The following is a 20898-nucleotide window of genomic DNA, read 5'->3' on the forward strand; positions in this document are numbered from 1 at the left end:
TGCCCCATAAGGAGAGCCATCCAGCGTGAAAGAAAGTGCAGCCTGCCCAGGAATGGCACCGCCCACACTTCCCGTGCAGCTGACGACAACAGAAGTGGACAAAGAAACAAGACGCAGCAAATAGACACAGAGAACAGACAACCGGGGGATGGGGGGGGAAATTAAATAAATAAATCTTTAAAAAAAATTCAGGTGAAGAACTTTTGATTAGATTACCTGTTAAGATTTCTTTTAGGGCTTTTTTGTCCAACTACATCAGTAAGGTGTGATTCGGATTGAGTCCTCACCCCATTCTTGGGTCTGATATAAACAGACACTCACAAAGACTGACATCCATAGAAGAAAGAGCTCTGTCATATTTGATCTTTCCATGTGACAGAAAGGAGAAGGCTCAAACAGTTGAGGCCCCCAGGGAGATAGTAGCCATTTTGCCTGATAGTTTACAGCTGAAATCAGGAAGAGAGCAGAACAGCTGAGACTGATATGGAAGGCTGGGAAAGAACCAAGCCTTATGTCAGGAGAGAAAGGACTACAGGATCACTTAAGCATTAAACCTCAAGAGGCCAGGCCCTTGGAGCTCAAGAGGAAGAAAAAGCCCAGAGGAGAAGAAGAGACCAGGCAGAAATCACCTGCCATCTTGCTTCAACATGTGGCAGCTGAATTTGTTGAGAAAGCATCTCACCTGATTTGAGTTGGCCTTTACATGACCTTAGGAGTTAAGATTTTACCCTAAATAAATACCCTTGGTAAAAGCAAACAGATTTCTGATACTTTATATCAGCACCCCTTTGTCAGACTAATACATCTTCACAAACTACTTTCAAAAACATAGAAGAGGGGGAGGGAGGCTGTGGCTCAATCAGATGGGCTCCCATCTACAATATGGAAGGCCCTGAGTTCACATTCCTGTTCCTCCTTGTGAAGGCAGGCCTGCCCACGTGGAGTGCTGCCCAACCAGCAAGCACTGCAGAGTGCAGCCCGGCCTGCAAGCACCATGGAGAGCTATCTTAGCAAGGTGATGCAACAAAAAGGGAAACAAGTAAAAACACAATAGCATTCAGAGAATGGACATAGAGAGAAGACAACAAATAAGCCACGGTGTGGGGGGGGATAAATAAAAATAAATACAGACACACAGAAGAATGCACTGTGAATAGACACAGAGAGCAGACAGCAAGCAAGCCCAAGGGGGGGAGGGGTATTAAAAATATACAGAAGAGGAGGGAAAATACTTCATTCAATGAGTTCAGTAGTACTCTGGCACCAAAATCAGACAAAAACATCTCAAGAAGTAAAAACTATATGTCAGTATCTCTTTTCTTCCCTCATGTCAGATAGGTAATATGCTGATGTCATAACAAGGTTTGAAGGAGGCACATCTCAAACAAATTCATGAATACCCATTCAGCATGCTTATGAACCATGAAAGGATCTGTCAATATCTTTTATGACTATAGAGACATACATAAAATTCTTCAAGAAAATCCTTGCAAACTGAATCCAAAAACACATAAAATTATTATACATCATGACCAAATGGGATTTATCCCACAAATGCAAGGTTGGTTTACCATATGAAAAACAATCATAGTAATACACTATACTAATAAAGACAAAAACCACATCATCATCTCAATAAATAAAAAAGCATTTGACAAAAATACAAAACTCTTCCATGATTAAAGTATGCATAACACTAAGAAAGGTATTAAACTTCCTCATCCTTATAAATAGTATCCACTAAAACAGCTATCATCATACTTAATTGTGACAGACTGAATGTTTTCCCCCTAAAATCAGGATCAAGAAGATGTCTGCAACTTGTAACCAACATTATACTGGGAAGCAGACTTGGTGCAATGGATAGGGTGTCCATCTACCACATGGGAGGTCCACAGTTCAAACCCTGGGCCTCCTTAACCCGTGCAGAGCTGGCCCATGCACAGTGCTGATGTGCGCAAGGAGTACCCTGCCACACAGGGGTGTCCCTCGCATAGGGGAGCCCCATGCGCAAGGAGTGTGCCCCATAAGGAGAGCCACCCAGCACGAAAGAAAGTGCAGCCTGCCCAAGAATGACACCACACATATGGAGAGCTGACATAACAAGATGACACAACAAAAAGAAACATAGATTCCCAGTGCTACTGATAAGGATAGAAGCGGTCACAGAGGAACACACAGTAAATGGGCACAGAGAGTAGACAATTAGGAGTGGGGGCGGGGGAGGGGAGAGAAATAAATAAAAAAATAAATCTTAAAAAAAACACATATTTTTTTGTACTGAATGTTCTAACCAACACCATTAGGGAAAAAACAAAAAACCCCAAAAACAAAAAACCCAAACATGCAAAAACTCCCAAACCCATAAAGAATAAATAAATAAGTGACATTCATATTGAAAAGGAAGAGCAAAGCTATCTATACTTGCAGATGACATATTGTATATAGAAAATCCTGATGAATCCACAAAAATATTATCAAAAATAAGAAGCAAGTTGAACCCTTTTACAAGATAATAGACTGAAGCACAAAAATCAATTTAATTTCTATACACTGTTAATGAGGCATCTGAAAATGTAATCAGAAAATAATTCATTTTACAACATCAATAAATATTAAAATTCTTAGGAATAAATTAACAAAAATGTCAAGATTCATATGCTGAGAGCTACAAAATATAGTTGAAAGAAATTTAAAAAGATCTAAATAGAATACAAGGTAACTCTTGTTCATGGACTGGAAGACTTGCTATTGTTAGATAGCAATATCTCCTAAATTGGTCTACAAATTCAATTCATTCCCCTTCAAAATCCAGCTCCTACATTTGTAGAAATTGACAAGTTGATCCTAAAATTCAAAGATGAAAGTGCAAGGGAATCAGAATAGCCAAAAATATTTAAAAAGACAACAGATTTGCAGAACTCACACTACCTGTTGTCGAACCTGAATACAAAACTACAGTAAATGAAATTGTGAAGGAGTGACAGAATGATACACAGAGAACTGAGAGTCCAGAAATATACCCTTAGAGGTTTGGTCTACTGATTTTTGATGAGGATTCAAGGACAATTCAATGAGAAAAGCAAAGTTATTACAATGAACGGTTTTTGGACAACTGGATAACCACACTCAAAAGAATAACATGGACTATTTCTTTATATGAGAAACAAAAATGAACTCCAAGTGGATCGTTTAACTAAATGTAATAGGTAAAAGCATAAACTATTAAAAGGAATCCTAAGAGTAAGTCTTCATGACCACATGGTAGTATCAAAGTACATGTGACAAAATTTTTTAAAAAATTTGATTTAATAAAAATTTTAAAATCTTGTGCTTCAAAGGACAACATCAAGAAAATGAAAAGAGACAGGAACTGGAGGCGGGGCAAGATGGTGGCTGAGTGAGCTTATCTGATAATATCTCCTGCAAAGAAGCAGCTGGGCAGCGTTGGAGGTTCTTCGGGACCAGGCTGTTTCAGGATTTTCACAGGACAGGAGGTGTCTGGACATCGATTTGGTGGGAAGGTAACAGAGAAAATACGTCTATAAAATATAATCGAGACTCTTTACACGGAGATCCAGGCCGTGCGCGGAATGCTCCCTCATAGGGTGGGCAGAGCCGCGGCACCGGGCGCTGCTGCGGCATTTTTTTTTTGGAGGCTCTGGGGAATTCATAAGCCCTGAGTAGCCTGTTGGGGGGTTAATAGGACAGGAGGCTCTTGCAGACCAATTTGGGGAGACAAATGGGAGTTTTATTGCGAAGCGGGGGAATTTTTGATTGCGGACACAAACAATAGCGCTTCCGCCTAGAGCCACGCCCCCCCCCAAGCCCAGCTGCTGATCTAGAGTGGACTTAAATTGATAGCAATAAAGAGACGCCACCAGGGACTGGCAGGGTGGGAGACATTTGGAAGCCGATTAGGGGAATATTATGCGAAGCGTGGGATTTCGGGTTTGGTCTCTGTTATTAGCGTTTCCGGCTGGAGCCCCACCCCCAGGCCTGGCTATTGATCTGCATCATTAAATTGGCTGCAATGTAGAGGCGCCCCCAGGTGGCCATTCCAGGGGATCACAGGGTGGGAGGGGTCCTGAAGTAGAATTGGTGATACATCCACAGAATAGAACCCAGTGAGTGAGTAAATTGTGGGGTACAGACACACAGGACAGAGCTTGCGGATGTGACCTCACCCATAGGGCTGGCACCCAGCTGCAGGGATCCCTGAAGGCTGTGATGCACTGCAGTGCTCCCAGGCTCCCTGTTAACCGGACTTGAGGTTGCCAGGTATGAGTCCCCTAAACCCTGGTGGCCCACACCCCAGAGACTCACACCTCTTGCGTCTTCAATATCTCAGACTTTCCATCCCTGAATCCATCACGCCCTGAGGTCCATCTGAGGTCCTTGAATGTCCTAGTCCTCAACGTTTGCATTTTTTGTTTTTTGTTTTTTTTGTTTTTATTTTTATTCTATTCTATTTTATTTTGTTTTTAATGTCCTGATTGCTAACATTGCATTATCCCCTAGTCTTTTCTCCCAGCGTATCCTCCAAAGTCTTTTTCTTCAGTAATTTAGGGGTTTTTTATTTTATTGTTATTTTGGCTGTTGTGGTAGGTATATATCTTTTTTCTCTTTTCCCTACCTGTTCCCCGCCCTTTACCCACCCCCTTTTTCTTTCTTCCTTTCTTCTCTCTCTTTTTTTTCTTTTCTCTCTCTCGTCCCTCATTTTCTTCTTATTTTATTTTATCTTAACTATACAATAGGTGCTGCAGGGAACACCTCACATTTGGTGGGTTTCCTCAACCTCCATTGCCTCATTTCTGTGTGAATAGATTTTGGCTACCTACACTATCCCCTTTCCCCAACATCTTGATATCCTCCATCATCTACTGTCTATCCTATATTCCACCTCCCTTTCTTTGATCCACAAAGTGTCTAACTCTTAATTTCCAATACCTTTGTTTTGTTTTCTATCTGTTATCCACTCTTGAAACTATTGCCTTTCTTTTCTCTTTCCTTCTCTCACGAAAATAGCTTCTTAATTCATACCATTTTCCTCCCATATTCAGTTGACTACCTCATTATAGGTACTCTACCTACTGCTATAACTCTACACAATTTACATGAATCTAACATCCATCCTCCCAGATCTCATATTGTTGCTCTGTTAACATATATCACCAGTACTAGTTTACACTTTTTCCTTGCTTACACAATTGCCTTTCCCCGGCACTAATACTTTCCTTTAAAGTGAACTCAACCAGCAATAAGAAATTAGAATACGAAGAACAAAGTGACAAAGAAAAGATATAACACTTACGCAAAAATAACAGTTAATTAATCTCCAAGACTAGACAAAGAAGCTAAGGAACTGATTAAACCCGTCAAGATAAAATGATGACCAGACAGCAACAAAAATCTACAAACCAAACCAGTAATCAGGAAAACATGGCTGAATCCAATGAACAAACTAAAAATCAGGAAGGGGAGCAGAACTTTGCACAAGTAATGAAAGATCATTTATCACCGACAAATTTAATGAAGTAAAGGAAGAAGTTAACATGAAGACAACACTCGGAGTGGAAATTGCAGACATACACAAAAAGATAACAGATATGATGGGAATGAACACCACAGTTCAAGAAATCAAAAATACACTTGCAGCAAATATCAGCAGGCTAGAAGAGGCAGAGCAGAGAATTAGTGATGTGGAAGACAGTACATCGGAAATCAAACAGATAGTAGAATTGGTTGATAAAAAGATAGAAAAAATCCAGCTAGGACTTAGGGACCTGAATGATAATGGAAAATGCTCAAACATACGTATTATAGGCATTCCAGAAGGAGAAGAGAAGGGTAAGGGGTCAGAAGGAGTGTTGCAGGAAATAATGGCTGAAAACTTCCAAAATCTACTGAAAGAGACAGATGTACATATCCAAGAAGCACAGCGCACCCCACTGGTCATAAACCCCAACAGGCCCACCCCAAGATATATACTTGTCAAATTATCCAACGCTCAAGACAAAGAGAAAATTCTAAAAGCAGTAAGAGAAAAGAAAACCATCACATACAAGGCAAGCACCATACGATTAAGTGCTGATTTCTCACCTAAAACCATGGAGGCAAGAAGGCAGTGGTATGATATAGTCAAGGTACTAAAGGAAAAATATTTCCAACCAAGAATACTCTATTCAGCTAAACTAGCATTCAAAAATGATGGAGAGTTCAAAATATTCGCAGATAAACAGAAACTGAAAGAGTATGCCAACAAGAAACCTCCCCTTCAAGAAATTCTAAAGGGAGTTCTGCAGGAAGAAAGGAAAAAACAGGACAGGCAGAGTTGGAGGAGAGTGTAAGAGCAACAAAAAAGACAAAAAGAAAAGGAAAAATTGCAAACAAAATATGACAAACACAACTCCAATCAAAATATGGCTAACACAAATAATTCCTTGAAAGTAATAACACTGAATGTCAATGGATTAAACTCACCTATCAAAAGATTCAGAGTGGGACATTGGATAAGGAAATATGACCCATCTATATGCTGTCTACAAGAGACACATCTTAGACCCAGAGACTCATGGAGGTTTAAAGTGAAAGGCTGGAAAACAATCATACAAGCAAACAATAACCAAAAAAAGGCAGGAGTAGCTATATTAATATCAGACAAAATAGACTTTAAATGCAAAACAATTGTGAGAGACAAAGAAGAATACTACATTTTAGTGAAAGGGACAATCTGTCAAGAAGATTGAACAATCATAAATACTTATGCTCCTAACAAGGGTGCCTCTAAATACATGAGGCAAATGCTGGAAAAACTAGGTGAAACAATAGATGCATCTACAATTATAGTGGGGGATTTTAATACACCACTATCAACTCTGGACAGAACATCTCAAAAGAGAATCACTAAAGAAACAAAACATTTGAACATTATATTAGAGGAGCTGGATCTAATAGACATATATAGATCATTACACCCAAACACAGCAGGATATACATTTTTCTCAAGTGCACATGGATCATTCTCCAAGATAGACCATATGCTAGGCCACAAAGAAAGGCTTAATGAATTCAGAAAGATCGAAATCATACAAAACAATATCTCTGACCACAGTGGAGTGAAGCTGGAAATTTGCAAGGGACAGAGGCCCAGATTTCATACCACAATTTGGAAATTAAACAGCACACTCTTAGAAAAACAGTGGGTCAAAGAGGAAATCTCAAAAGAAATCAATGACTACCTTGAAACAAATGATAATGATAACACAACATACCAAAATTTATGGGATGCAGCAAAAGCAGTACTGAGAGGGAAACTTATAGCCATAAATTCATATATCAAAAAAGAAGAGTAAAAATTGAAGAACTGCCCATTTGAAGGAATTAGGAAAAAAACAACAAAGTAATCCAACAGGAAGAAGAAGGAAGGAAATAACTAAGATAAGAGCAGAACTAAATGAAATAGAAAATAAGAAAGCACTTGAAAAGATAAACAAGACCAAGAGCTGGTTTTTTGAGAAGATCAACAAAATTGACAAACCTTTAGCGAGACTAATAAAGAAAAAAAGAGAGAAGATGCAAATACACAAAATAAGAAATGAGGAAGATGATATCACCACTGACCCAACAGAAATAAAGACTATCATAAGAGAATACTTTGAAAAACTATATTCCAACAAAAATGATAATTCAGAGGAAATGGACAAATTCCTAGAAACACATAAGCAGCCCATATTGACGAAAGAAGAAATTGATGATCCTAACAAACCAATCACAAGTAAAGAGATAGAATCAGTCATTAAAAACCTCCCAAGTAAGAAGAGCCCAGTGCCAGTCGGCTTCACAGGTGATTTCTACAAAACATTCCAGAAAGAACTAACACCAATCCTGCTGAAACTATTCCAAAAAATCGAAACAGAAGGAACATTGCCTAACTCCTTCTATGATGCCAACATTACCCTAGTACCAATGCCAAACAAAGACACCACAAGAAAGGAAAATTACAGAACAATTTCTCTAATGAACCTAGATGCAAAAACACTTAACAAAATACTTGCTAATCATATTCAACAATACATTAAACAAATTATATACCACAACCAAATGGGATTTATTCCAGGTATGCAACGATGTTTCAACATAAGAAAATCTATCAATGTAATACACCATATAAACAAATTGAAGGAAAAAAATCACATGATTATATCTATAGATGCAGAAAAAGCATTTGACAAAATACAGCACACTTTCTTGATTAAAACACTCCAAAAGATTGGAATACAAGGAAATTTTTTGAACATGATAAAGAGTATATATGAAAAACCTACAGCCAACATTGTTTACAATGGAGAAATCCTAAAATCCTTCCCTCTAAACTCAGGAACAAGACAAGGATGCCCATTGTCAGCGCTCCTATTTAACATTGTCTTAGAAGTACTTGCTCGAGCACTGAGGCAAAAACCAGATATAAAATTCTTTCAAACTGGAAAGGAAGAAGTCAAAATTTCCTTATTTGCAGATGACATGATCCTATACATAGAAAACCCTGAGAGATCTACAACAAAGCTTCTAGAACTCACAAATGAGTTTAGTAAAGTCGCAGGTTATAAGATCAATGCACAAAAATCAGTAGCATTTCTGTACAACAATAATGAGCAAGATCAGGAGGAAATCAAGAAACAAATACCATTCACAATAGTAAATTAAAAAATCAAATACTTAGGAATAAATTTAACTAAAGATGTAAAAAACTTATACACTGAGAACTGTACAAGACTGTTCAAGGAAATCAAAGACCTAAATAAATGGAAGAATATTCCTTGTTCATGGATAGGAAGACTAAATATTACTAAGATGTCTATCCTACCAAACCTGATCTATAGATTCAATTCAATCCCAATGAAAATCAACATAGCCTTCTTAAGGAACTAGAAAAACTAACAATGAAATTTATTTGGAAAGGAAAGAGGCCCCAAATAGCCAAAGACATATTGAAAAAGAAAAATGAAATTGGAGGAATCACACTTCCTGACTTCCAAACATACTACAAAGCCACAGTAGTGAAAATAGCATGGTATTGGCATAAGGAGAGACACACAGACCAATGGAATCGAATTGAAAGTTCTGATATAGAACCTCATATATATAGCCATATATATATTCGATAAAGCCACCAAACCCTCTCAACTGGGAGAGAATGGCCTATTCAACAAATGGTGCCTGGAGAACTGGATAGTCATATGTAGAAGAATGAAAGAGGATTACCATCTCACACCTTATACAAAGATCAACACAAGATGGATCAAAGACCTAAATATAAGAGCCAAGACCATAAAGACCTTGGAAAGCAGTGTAGGGAAACATCTACAGGACCTTGTAATAGGAAATGGCTTCATGAATATCACACCAAAAGCACGAGCAGCAAAAGAACAAATAGATAAATGGGACTTCCTCAAAATTAAAGCCTTCTGCACCTCAAAGGAGTTTGTCAAGAAAGTAAAAAGGGAACCCACACAATGGGAGAAAATATTTACCAACCATATATCTGATAAGAGATTTATAACTTGCATATATAATGAACTCATATATCTTGAAAATAAAAAGATAAACAACCCATTTTAAAATTGGAAAAAAAGATTTAAACAGACACTTCTCCAAAGAAGAAATACAAATGGCCAAAAAGCACATGAAAAAATGCTCCAAATCTCTAGCTATCAGGGAAATGTAAAACAAAACTACAATGAGATACCATCTTACTCCCATAAGATTGGCAGATATGAAAAAAAAAAAAACAGAAGAATACAAATGCTGGCGAGGATGTGAAGAAAGGGGAGCACTCATCCACTGCTGGTGGGAATGCAGAAGGATCCAACCATTCTGGAGGACAGTTTGGTGGTTTCTCAAAAAACTAACCATAGATTTGCCATATGACCCAGCAATACCACTGCTGGATATATACCCAGCAGAACTGAAAACAAGGACACAAACCGATATATGTACACCAGTGTTCATAGCAGCATTGTTCACTATTGCCAAAAGTTGGAGTTAACCCAAATGCCCATCAACAGATGAGTGGATCAATAAAATGTGGTATATACACACAGTGGAATACTAATCGGCTGTAAGAACAAATACACTACAAACACACGTGATAACATGGATGAATCTTGAGAACCTTATGTTGAGTGAAGCAACCCAGGCATTGAAGGAGAAATACTACATGACCTCAATGATATGAAATAAGCAAGCTGCCTCAGAAAGCTAGAGACTAGAAAATAGGCTTACAGAAAATCAGGGGGTGGAGGAAAGGATGTGAGCCGACATCTGCAGGGGTGGAATCTATGATGAGCTGGCAGTAAGTATGAGCACAAAGAAGAGATAAAATGGGGGCAAGGAGTTGTCTTTGGGTGGGGCTTTGCGGGTTTGAGGGGAGCTGGGGCTTGGCGGATGGTAATATTGCCCAAAAAGTTGGGGGGAGGGAGGGGCAACATACGAACATAGGAGAGTGTCAGGTGTTGGTTGAGAGTAAAATGCTGAGAAAATTGTATCAAAATATAATTAGGAGGGTTACCTGTTTAGGATGCTCGGAGGGGATGGTCTGATGCGGGACAGACTCCTGTTGAATGTCTGAATGCTCATTTTGCCAGGGTGGGTTGTACCATTGGGTAGAGACCCAAGTAGTGAGAGTTGGGGTGGACCCACATCCTGGGGAGGACTAATGCCATCAAATAGAGGGAACTGTACCTCTCGAGAGAAAGAGTGGCTCCCAGGGCATTAGGGAAGTTGAGCAAGTCAGGCCCTGAACACTGTTGCAAGTATCTCTGGACGTGGCTCCTCGGGAAATGGAGATTGGCTGTCGCTGTGGGCCCCAAGAGGAGGGGAAAATGGATGTTGAATGGATGTAACCAAGGTAAATGTGGGGGCAAGAGAGGACTTTCACGAGAGTACACAAAGGTGAATATAAAGCATGTAACATTACACCAAAAACATATAGGGGACGACAGACTAATAATGTAAACCATAATGTAAAACATAGGATAACTAAAAAATTTAGAAAATTATATATCCTAAAGTATGGACCACAATGTAAGCACAGATGTCACCTTATTTGAAAGCTATTGTTTCGGAGTCTGTACATCAGTTTCAGTAAATATGATATGAATAAGTTAAAAGATTATCGCTGTGGGAGGGAAACAGTTTTATGGTGGATGTGTGGGAGTACTGTTTATTGTATATATGAATTACTGTGATCTAGGGCTCTTGTGAAGAGAAGCTCAATAATTAGGAAAAAAGAAAAGAAAAAGATAGGATGTAGAATTTTTCCAAATCGATACGTATTCTAGATCTAACCTTTAAACTCATCGCTATATTCCATTTTACTAGTAAGGGAACCTGACATTATATTGGGCTTCACTTTTCAGGAAGTTTTGGATCACAAAGTGGTTCAACAATGGTGGCGGAGGAATACCGGTATGGGATGTTATTGACAGGCAATATATGGTTGACAGGGAGTTATACAGGGCATATGTCCAGGGTGCATGGTAATGTTTGGATATACTCATAGTGAAACAATTAAAAACAACAGCTGGGAGGTACTGGGTTCCTGGCTGGGGGTGCTCTGTCGTGGTCCCTAGGGGAGCAGTGGCAGTCCCCCAGGTGCAATGGTAAGAACCAGGAAGGGTCCAACAGTGGGCCCCCGATACTAATGACTATGCTTCTGAGCCTATACGCCTGAAATAAGAACAAGGCCTAGAGCAGCACTGTGCCTGGGAGTTTCCTCCTGACGGCCTTCATGTTGCTAAAATGTGGCCAGTCTCGAAGCCAAACTCAGCATGTAGAGGCAGTGCATTCCCCCCAGTGTGGGACATGACACCCAGGGATGAGCCTCCCTGGCACTGAGGGATCACTACCAAATACCAGCTCATGATGCAACTAGAAAATGACCTTGAATTAAAAGTTCAACGCGGATCAGCAGAGTATCCCTGTCTACATATAATAACATGACTTTAAAATGCTATTTGACCTAATGTAAGGGGGAAATGGAAAGGAGAAATGAGTTTATATGGCTATGAGTCACTAAAAAAGAGTCTGGAGGTTGTCAGAAGGATTGCCCTTATGCACACCTGAGCAGAGTCTCAGAGACAGATAAAGTAGATACAACCCCAGGTATTGGTTCTTTTGAGGGCTAAAGAGACCCACGGGTTTACGGGATGGGGTTTACTGCCATGTCAGTTGGCCCTTCTTTGGAGCTGATGTTTCTGCATGATGGAACTGGACTCAGATGGGATCTCTTTTCACAAGACTTTCATGCTACTTTACTGGAATTGTAGTTGGTGCTGGGGTTTAACATATATCTAGGGGATTTGAATCTCTGGACTGACAATATGATAGCCAGGCCCTGAACCTCAACAGACTTCAACGCCTACACTCTGATTTATTGGACTTACCCCACTCAGCTAACATGGAGTTGAAGAATGTCACCCACCACACCATGGAGCCTAGAGTGCCTACAACTGAAAGCAGGAGGATTGCATCCAGTATCCATGTGGAATCTAAGCCCCCTCTTGACATAGATGTGCAATGGACACAACCAATCCAATGTCCACAGAGAAAATGTGGCATTGGTAAGGGAAGGGTGGCCATGGTGGCTGCTGTGTGTGGGGAATGGGAGGAAGAGATGAGATGTGGAGGCGTTTTTGGGACTTGAAGTTGTCCTGGGTGGAGCTTCATGGACAATTACAGGACATTGTAGATCCCCCCAGGGCCCACTGGATGGAATGTGGGAGAGTGTGGGCTATGATGTGGACCATTGACCATGAGGTGCAGTGATGCCCAGAGATGTACTTACCAAATGCAATGGATGTGTCATGATGATGGGAGAGCGTGTTGCTGTGGGGGGAGTGGGGGTTGGGGGCGGTGGGGTTGAATGGGACTTCATATTTTTTGAATGTAATATTTAAAAAAAAAGAATTAAAAAAAAAAGAAAATGAAAAGATAAACCACTAAGTGGGAGAAAATACTTGTATTTGATGAGGTACTTGTGTCCCAAATTTATATGGTACTCCTTAAGTTTAACACCAAAGACCAAATTTTAAAAAATGGGCAAGGGATTTTATCAGACATTTCTGCAAAATATATATTCTAGGACTTCCAGGAGGATGCCAGAGATAAAGAGAGGATTCTAAAAGCAGCAAGAGAAAAGCAAAACATGACATTCAAGGGAAGCTCAATAAGACTAATTGCCAACCTCTCATCAGACTCTATGGAGTTGAGAAGGCAGTGGTATGATATATCTGAGGTAGTGAAAGAGAAAAACTGCCAGCCAAGAATTTTTTAATCTGGCAAAACTGTCATTCAATAATAAGGGTGAGTTTAAAGTCTTCACAGGCAAAGAAAGACTGAAAGAATTTTTTATAAAAAAGTCAAGATTTACAAGAGATATTAAAGGGAGTGTTGCAGCCTGAAAGGAAAAGACAAGGGTAAGAGACTTGGAGAAGAGTGTAGAAATGAATATTATTGGTAAAGGTAATACAGCAGTTTGAAATTATTTTATGAATTCCCAAAATGAAAAATATTATATTTGAAACTAATTCATTCCTGTGGCTGTGAGACCAATTTGACTCTATTACATCAGTAAGGCATGACTCAAGTTGAGTCATTGTTCCCCGCTGGATCTGCTATAAACAGACTCACACAGACAAACAGAGAGGAAAAAGAGAACTGGCATATATGATACTACAATAAATGAGAGAGGATTGCTTAAGCTCAAAGTCCCCAAGATGTTGAGACTGTGGAGGAGCTCAAGAGGAGACCAACCCTGCTATATGCCTGATAGCTTACTACCAGACTTGGGAATACAATGGAACAGCCGAGGCTAATACGGGAAGCCTAGAAAGTGACAAGCCCTATACTTGGTAATTTAAAACTGAGCTCTAAGAGATGGTAGATTCTGGAGGTGAAGGCAAAGACCTTCATGGATATTGGTGGCCATCTTGCTTCACCATATGGCAATACCAAGATCAACAGTAACTGACCTGACTGAGAAAGCAACTCTTATGGTGTCTTGAGTTTTAATTTTATGGCCTTGGAACTGGTAACTTTTACCCCAAATAAAAATCTTTATAAAAGTCAACACATTTCTGCTACTTTGCATTGACAGCCCTTTGGCAAACTAAAACAAGAAACTAAGAGAGTAAATAGACAGACAATAATAAGACATGGCAATTGAAAGCCAAAGGGTAAAATAGATGAAGTAAGTAATGTCTTTACAGTATTAACATTGAACCTTAATGGATTGAACTCCCCAATCAAAATGCATAGACTGACAGAATGGATAAAAAATATGAGCATCTATATGTTGTCTACAAGAGACTCATCTTAAATGCAAGGACACAATCAGGCTGAAAGTGAAAGATTGGAAAAACATATTCCATGCAAATAGAAATTATAAAAGATCTGGAGTAGTGACACTAATATTGGAAAAAAATGGGTTGTAAATGCAAACCTATTAGAAGAGATGAAGAAGATCATTATATATTAAAAAAAGGGACAATTCGCCAAGAAGAAATAACTATAATAAATATTTATGCATCTACCCTGGGTGCCCAAGATATATAAGGCAAACACTGGAAAAACTGAAGGGAGATGTAGATGTCTCTACAATAATAGTTAATGACTTCAATATACCACTCTCAGTATTGGATAGACATCTGGACAAAGGCTCAATAAAGAAACAGAGAGTTAAGTGAAAAATTATAAATATGTGAAGATCAAAGAACACACTCTTAAATAATTAGTGGGTCAAAGAAGAAACATAAGAGAATTCAGTTAATATCTTGAGATGAATGAAAATGAGAACAGAACATGTCAAAACTTATGGAACTCCACAAAGGCAGTGCTGAGAGGGAACTTTATACCCCTCAATGCTTACACTAGAAAAGAAGAAAGACCTAAACCAGAAGACCTAATGGCACAACAGGTAGAACTAGAAAAACAAACAAACAAAAACAAACCAAAAAAACCCCAATAAAACAGAAAACCAACAAACTAATACCAAAGCAAGCAAAAATAAATAACAAATATGAAATCACAGATTAAGTTGAGAACAAAAAAAAACAATAGACAGAATCAACAAACTAAACGTTTGTTTTTCACGATCAACAAAATCTACAAACCCTTAGCTAGACTGACAAAGAAAAAAAAATAGAAAAGATGCATATGTTTAAAAAAATAAAAAATGGGAGAGAGCATATTACCACTGCTCCCACAGAAATAAGATTATAAGAGTATACTATGAACAACTGTATGCCAAAAATCTAGACTACTAGAAAAAAATGGACAAATTCCTAGAAACACATGAACAAGCTGCACTGTCCCTAGAGGAAATAGAAGATCTCAACAAACTAATTACAAATACAGAGATTGAAATAGTCATCAAAAATTTCCCAAAAATGTAAAACCCAGTATGAGATGGCTTCACAGGTAAATTCTACCAATCATTTAAAGAAGATCTAATACCAGTCTTGCTCAAACCCTTCCAAAAATTTGAACTTCTGCTTCTATGAAACCAACATCACTGTAATGCCAAAAATACTGCTTCTATGAAACCAACATCATTGTAATGCCAAAACCAGATAAGTGTATATGAAAAAATAAAATTACAGTCTAATTTCTCTAATGAATAGAGATGCAAAAACCCGCAACAAAATATTTGCTAATCATACCCAAAAGCACATTAAAAGAATTATATACCATGATCAGGTGCATTTTATCCTTCGTATGCAAGGATGTTTCAACACAAGAAAGTCATAGACCACATTAACAAGTTGAAGAAGTAAAAACATGTGATGGTCTTGATTTACACAGAAAAGGCATTTGACAAAATACAGCACCCTTTCTTGATTAAAAAAACACTCTAAAATATAGTATTAGAAGGATATTTTCTCAATATGTTAATATACATATATGAAAAGCCCACAACTAATATTGTACTTAGTGGTAAAATACTGTAAGATTTTCTGCTGAGATGTGGAACAAGACAAATATGACCACTCTCACCACTGTCATTTAGTATTGTGCTAGAAGTTCTAGCTAGAGCAATTTATCAGAAAAAGAAAAAAGAAAGAAAGAAATAAAAGGTACCCAAATAAGAAAAGGGGGAGAAGGTATTTTTGCTGTTCACTGATGATATGATTCTATACCTAGAAAATCCTGAAAAGTCCACACAAAAATGTGACTAGAACTAATAGACAAGTTCAGTAAAGTGGCAGGATACAAGATTAAAAATGCAAAATCAATAGCATTTCTATAACAAATAATGAGCACTCTGAGGAGGAAGTCAGAAAAAAATCTCATTTACAATAGCAACTAAAAAACCAAATATTTAGGAATATACTTAGCCAAGGACATAAGGGACCAGTATTCAGAAAACTAGTAAGCATTGCTAAAAAAAAAAAAAAAAAAGGAAGACCAAATTAAATGGATGGACATTCCGTGTTCATGGATTGGAAGATTAAATATCAGTAAGTTGTTAGTTCTATCCAAACTGATTTACAGATTTTATGCAATCCCAATAAAAATTCCAACATCCTTTTTTTTCAGAAATTGAAAGGCACTTATCAAATTTATTTTAAAGGGTAAGAAGTCCTCAATAGCCAAAAATGTTGTATAAAAGAAGAACAAAGTTGGAGGACTCTCGCTTCCTGACTTTAAATATATTACTGAGCTATGGTCCTAAAAACAGCATGATATGGGGATAAAGATAGACAGCTTGACCAATGGAATTAATTGAGAATTCAGAAATTGACTCTTAAGTCTATTGGTCAAGTGATTTTTAACAAAGCTGTCAAACTTACCCATCTGGATCAGAATAGTGTATTCAAGAAATGGTGCAGGAAGAACTGGATATCTCATACCGTATGCAAAAATTGATTCAAAATGGGTCAAGAACCTCAACATAAAAGCTAAAACCATAAACTCCTAGAAGAAAATGTAGGGAAACACTTGAGATTTTGTGGTAGGTGGCAATTTCTTCAACCTTAAATCTAAAGTATGAACAATGAAATAAAAAATAAACGGGACCTCCTCAAAGTGAAACACTTTTGTGCTTCAAATGACTTTTTTAAGAAGTTGAAAAAGCTGAATCCTCAATGGGAAAAAATTTTTGGAAACCACATATTCAATAAGGGTTTGAACTCCAGTTATATACAGAGATCACAGAACTAAACAATAAAAATCAAGCAACCCAATTTTAAAAATGGGCAAAAGACTTTAAAAGACACTTTTCCAAATAATAAATACAAATGGCCAGAAAGGATATGAAAAAAAAAAGTTCAATATCACTAGATATTAGGAAAATGCAGATGAAAACTACAGTGAGATATCATTCCACACCTTACAGATTGGACATTATTAGAAAGAACAACAGCAACAGAAAACTATAAGTGCTGGAGAGGATGCATAGAATTAGGAACACTCCTTCACTGTTGGTGGGAATGCAAAATGGAACAGACTCTGTGGAAGACAGTTTGGTACTTCCTCAGGAAGCTAAATATAGAACTGCCATATGATCCAGCAATCCTGCTACTAGGAATTAATGCAAGAGAACTGAAAGCAAGGACATGAACAGACATTTGCACACGATGCTCCCAGAAGCATTATTCATAATTGCTAAAAGATGGAAACAACCCAAGAGTCCATCAACAGATGAATGAATAAACAAAAATGTGGTATATACATATGATGGAATACTAGTCAGCACTAAGATAAAATGAAGGCAGTATGCATATGAAAACATAGAAGAAACTTGAGGATATTTTGTTGAATGAAATAAGCTAGACACAAACTTATGAAGCTCAACCATTCTGTATAAGTTATTAGGATAAAGAATGTGGACTCTGAAGGGTAGCTGATGCTGAATGTATGTGTAATGTTTAATGAGGTGGTGATGTATAAATGTGAGTGTGGCTGAAAAGGATAGTCTAGGGAGGTTAATATCAATTGAAAGAAAGCTTCACGATAATCTAGTAACTGTATAACAGAGATTTCAGTAGTGGATGATGATTGTGGTTAATAGTACAAATACAAGAATGTTCCACTCTTACAAGTTGTTAAGAATATGGAGAAATATGGGAAAACTACAACTAGCATAACATACAGATTATAGTTTAAAATAATATTGTAATATATTTACAGCAATGGCAAATAAGGTATTATATCAATGTTAAGGGTCAATAATGGCAGTATGAGGGGATGCAAGGTTTTTCCTCTTGGAGTAGTGAAAACATTCTGAAATGGCTGAGCTGATGACAGCACAAATCTGTGATAAAACTGAGAGCCACCCAGTGTGCACGGTATAACACAATGAACCCCATATCAAATGACGAACTGTAGTTAACAGTACAAATAAGAGAAGATTTCTCATGAATTATAACAAAGATATAATGCTAATACATGGTGTAATAGTCAGGGTTCTCTAGGGAAACAGAACCAACAGAAGATATCTGTAAATAGTATGAGATTTTATAAGAGTCTCTCATGTGACCTTGGGATGCACAAGTCCAGGTTCTGCAGGCAGGCTGCAAACCAGCAACTCTGATTAAAGTCCAATGAAGGTTCATGATGAGTTTCAGGGAGACGTTGACTGTCCAGAGATGAGCTGGGAAATTCTCTCTCAATGCTGAAATCCCTTCCCATTTTAAAACATTCGAATGATTTGATAAAATGTCACTCATTGCTGCTGTCAGTCTTCCTGGTTGATCACAGATGTAATCAGGCATCTATGCAGCCAACTCATGGATGACTAAAGCCCATAAGTGTCCTTCTAGTACAATTAGCTCAGTGCTTGCTTGAACAAATAACTAGTAGGATTAGCTCAGTGCTTGCTTGAACAAATAACTAGGCACAAATACCTGGTCGAGTTGACACATTATCCTAACCATCACAAATGGTGTTACTAATAGGATGGTTTGTGGGAAAAATACTACAAATATATAGACTACACAAATATTACACACAGAAATATAAGGGATTCCCACATGCCCCACTCCCCATACTTCCCGCCCTTCCCCACATTAACAACTTATTTTATTACTATTGTATATTCATTAAAATTGATGAACACATTTGGAGAATTGTCACTAAGAATGGATTATAGTTTACATTGTTTAGTTTACACTCTTTCCTCTTTCCTACTCAATTCTTTAGGTTAGGGCAGGATATGTAATGGCCTATATCTGTCCTTGCAATGATATTCAGGACAATTACAAGTCCCAAAAATACCCCCATATTACACCTCTTTTTTCCTCTCCCTGCCTTCAGCATCTCCAGTGGCCACTGTTGAGATTATTTTATGAATCCCCAAAAGAGCAAGATTATGTGTGTAAACTAATCTATTCTTCTGGGTGTGATACCCTTTGATTGCATTAAATTCAGCTGAGGGATCTTTAGTTAGATTATTTGGTAAAATTACTTTAGGACTTTTTCAGTGAGGCATGACTCAAGTTAAGTTTCTGCCCTCTTGCTGGGTCCAATATAAATGGAAACACAGAGGAAGACTCACTTAGACACAAGAAAAAAAAAGCTCTGCTACTTTTGACCCTACCACATGAAAGAAATGAGAGGTTCAGCATCTGAGGCCCCTGGGAGAGATGAGCCATTTACCTGATAACTTGCAGCTGAAATTGGGAAGAAAGCAGAGCAGCAAAGCCTGAGAGAATAAACCCAATATGAGAAAATCCCTATGCCCGGTTGCCCTCCAGTGAGCTCGAAAATATGGTACAACCCAGAGGAGAAGGCGTATACCAGTCAAAGATCACCTACCATCTTGCTTCAACATGTGGCGGTTGACTTGGGCAAGAAAGCACCTCCAATGGAACCATTAGACTTTACACAGCCTTGCAATTATAAACATTTAGTCCCCCAAAATACCCTGTATAAAAGCCAACATGTTTCTCATACTTTGCATCAGCAGTCCTTTGGCTAACTAAAACAGAATGTAAGATTTTTATTTAAAATTGTGAAAACAAAAAATATATTCTAATGGCCTAACCACGTGTGGAAATATGTTCATTATCCTTAATCATTAGGAAAATACAAATCAAAACCAAACACATCCACTAGGAGGACTATTATCAAAACATTTTTGGTTAAAATGTGGAAAACCTAGTACCCGCATATATTGCTGTTGGGAATATAAAATGGTGATTACCCTTCAATAAACAGTTTGGCAATTCCTTAAATATTTAAACAAAGAGTAATCATATATCATATTTAGCAATTCTGCTTTTACATTTATACTCTCAAATTGAATATATATTCAATTGTACATTTAATTATAAATTAAAGTTTATTGCTGCATTATTCATAACAAAGAAAATGTGAAAATAATAAAATATATCCATCTACTTAAGAATGGGTATACAAATATGGTATAACCATATAATAGTATATTATTCAGCCATAAAACAATGAATAATATTACATGGTTGAACCCTGAAAGCATTATACTAATTTTCTCAAAAGAAGCAGAGCACAAAGGTTTTATATTATATGATCCCACTTACATGAAATGTCGAGAGTGGGCAAATTCAAAGACAGAAAAATTATTGGTTGTGAGGGTTTGGGGATAAAAAGGAATGGGATTGACTGCTAATGGTTACTGAGTTTATTTTTGAGGTAACCAAGAATTAGAAAGTGATTATGTTTGCTAAGTTCTGTGGATATAATAAGTATTAGAGAATTGTGCATTTTAGAGAGGTGAATTTTATGGGATATAAATTGTATCTCAATAAGTCTTTTGTAAAGGGAAATAACCCTTAGAAATTTGCAGTAAATTTTCTCCTTCTTTGTCTTAGTGTCTGGGGGAATTTTGCCATCATTCCTTTATCAGTTCATCATTTA

The 20898-nt window shown here is 37.7% G+C and overlaps 1 non-coding gene across 1 annotated transcript; it reads right to left on the minus strand.

Moving 5' to 3' along the window:
* Nucleotides 1-1328: 1328 nt before the first annotated feature.
* LOC111766850 (small nucleolar RNA U13) lies at nucleotides 1329-1432 on the minus strand. Its single transcript, XR_002798804.1, has one exon. It is a non-coding gene; the product is annotated as a small nucleolar RNA U13 (small nucleolar RNA).
* Nucleotides 1433-20898: the final 19466 nt, after the last annotated feature.

Source organism: Dasypus novemcinctus, chromosome 4 (assembly GCF_030445035.2).
Source record: "Dasypus novemcinctus isolate mDasNov1 chromosome 4, mDasNov1.1.hap2, whole genome shotgun sequence".
NCBI lineage: Eukaryota > Metazoa > Chordata > Mammalia > Cingulata > Dasypodidae > Dasypus > Dasypus novemcinctus.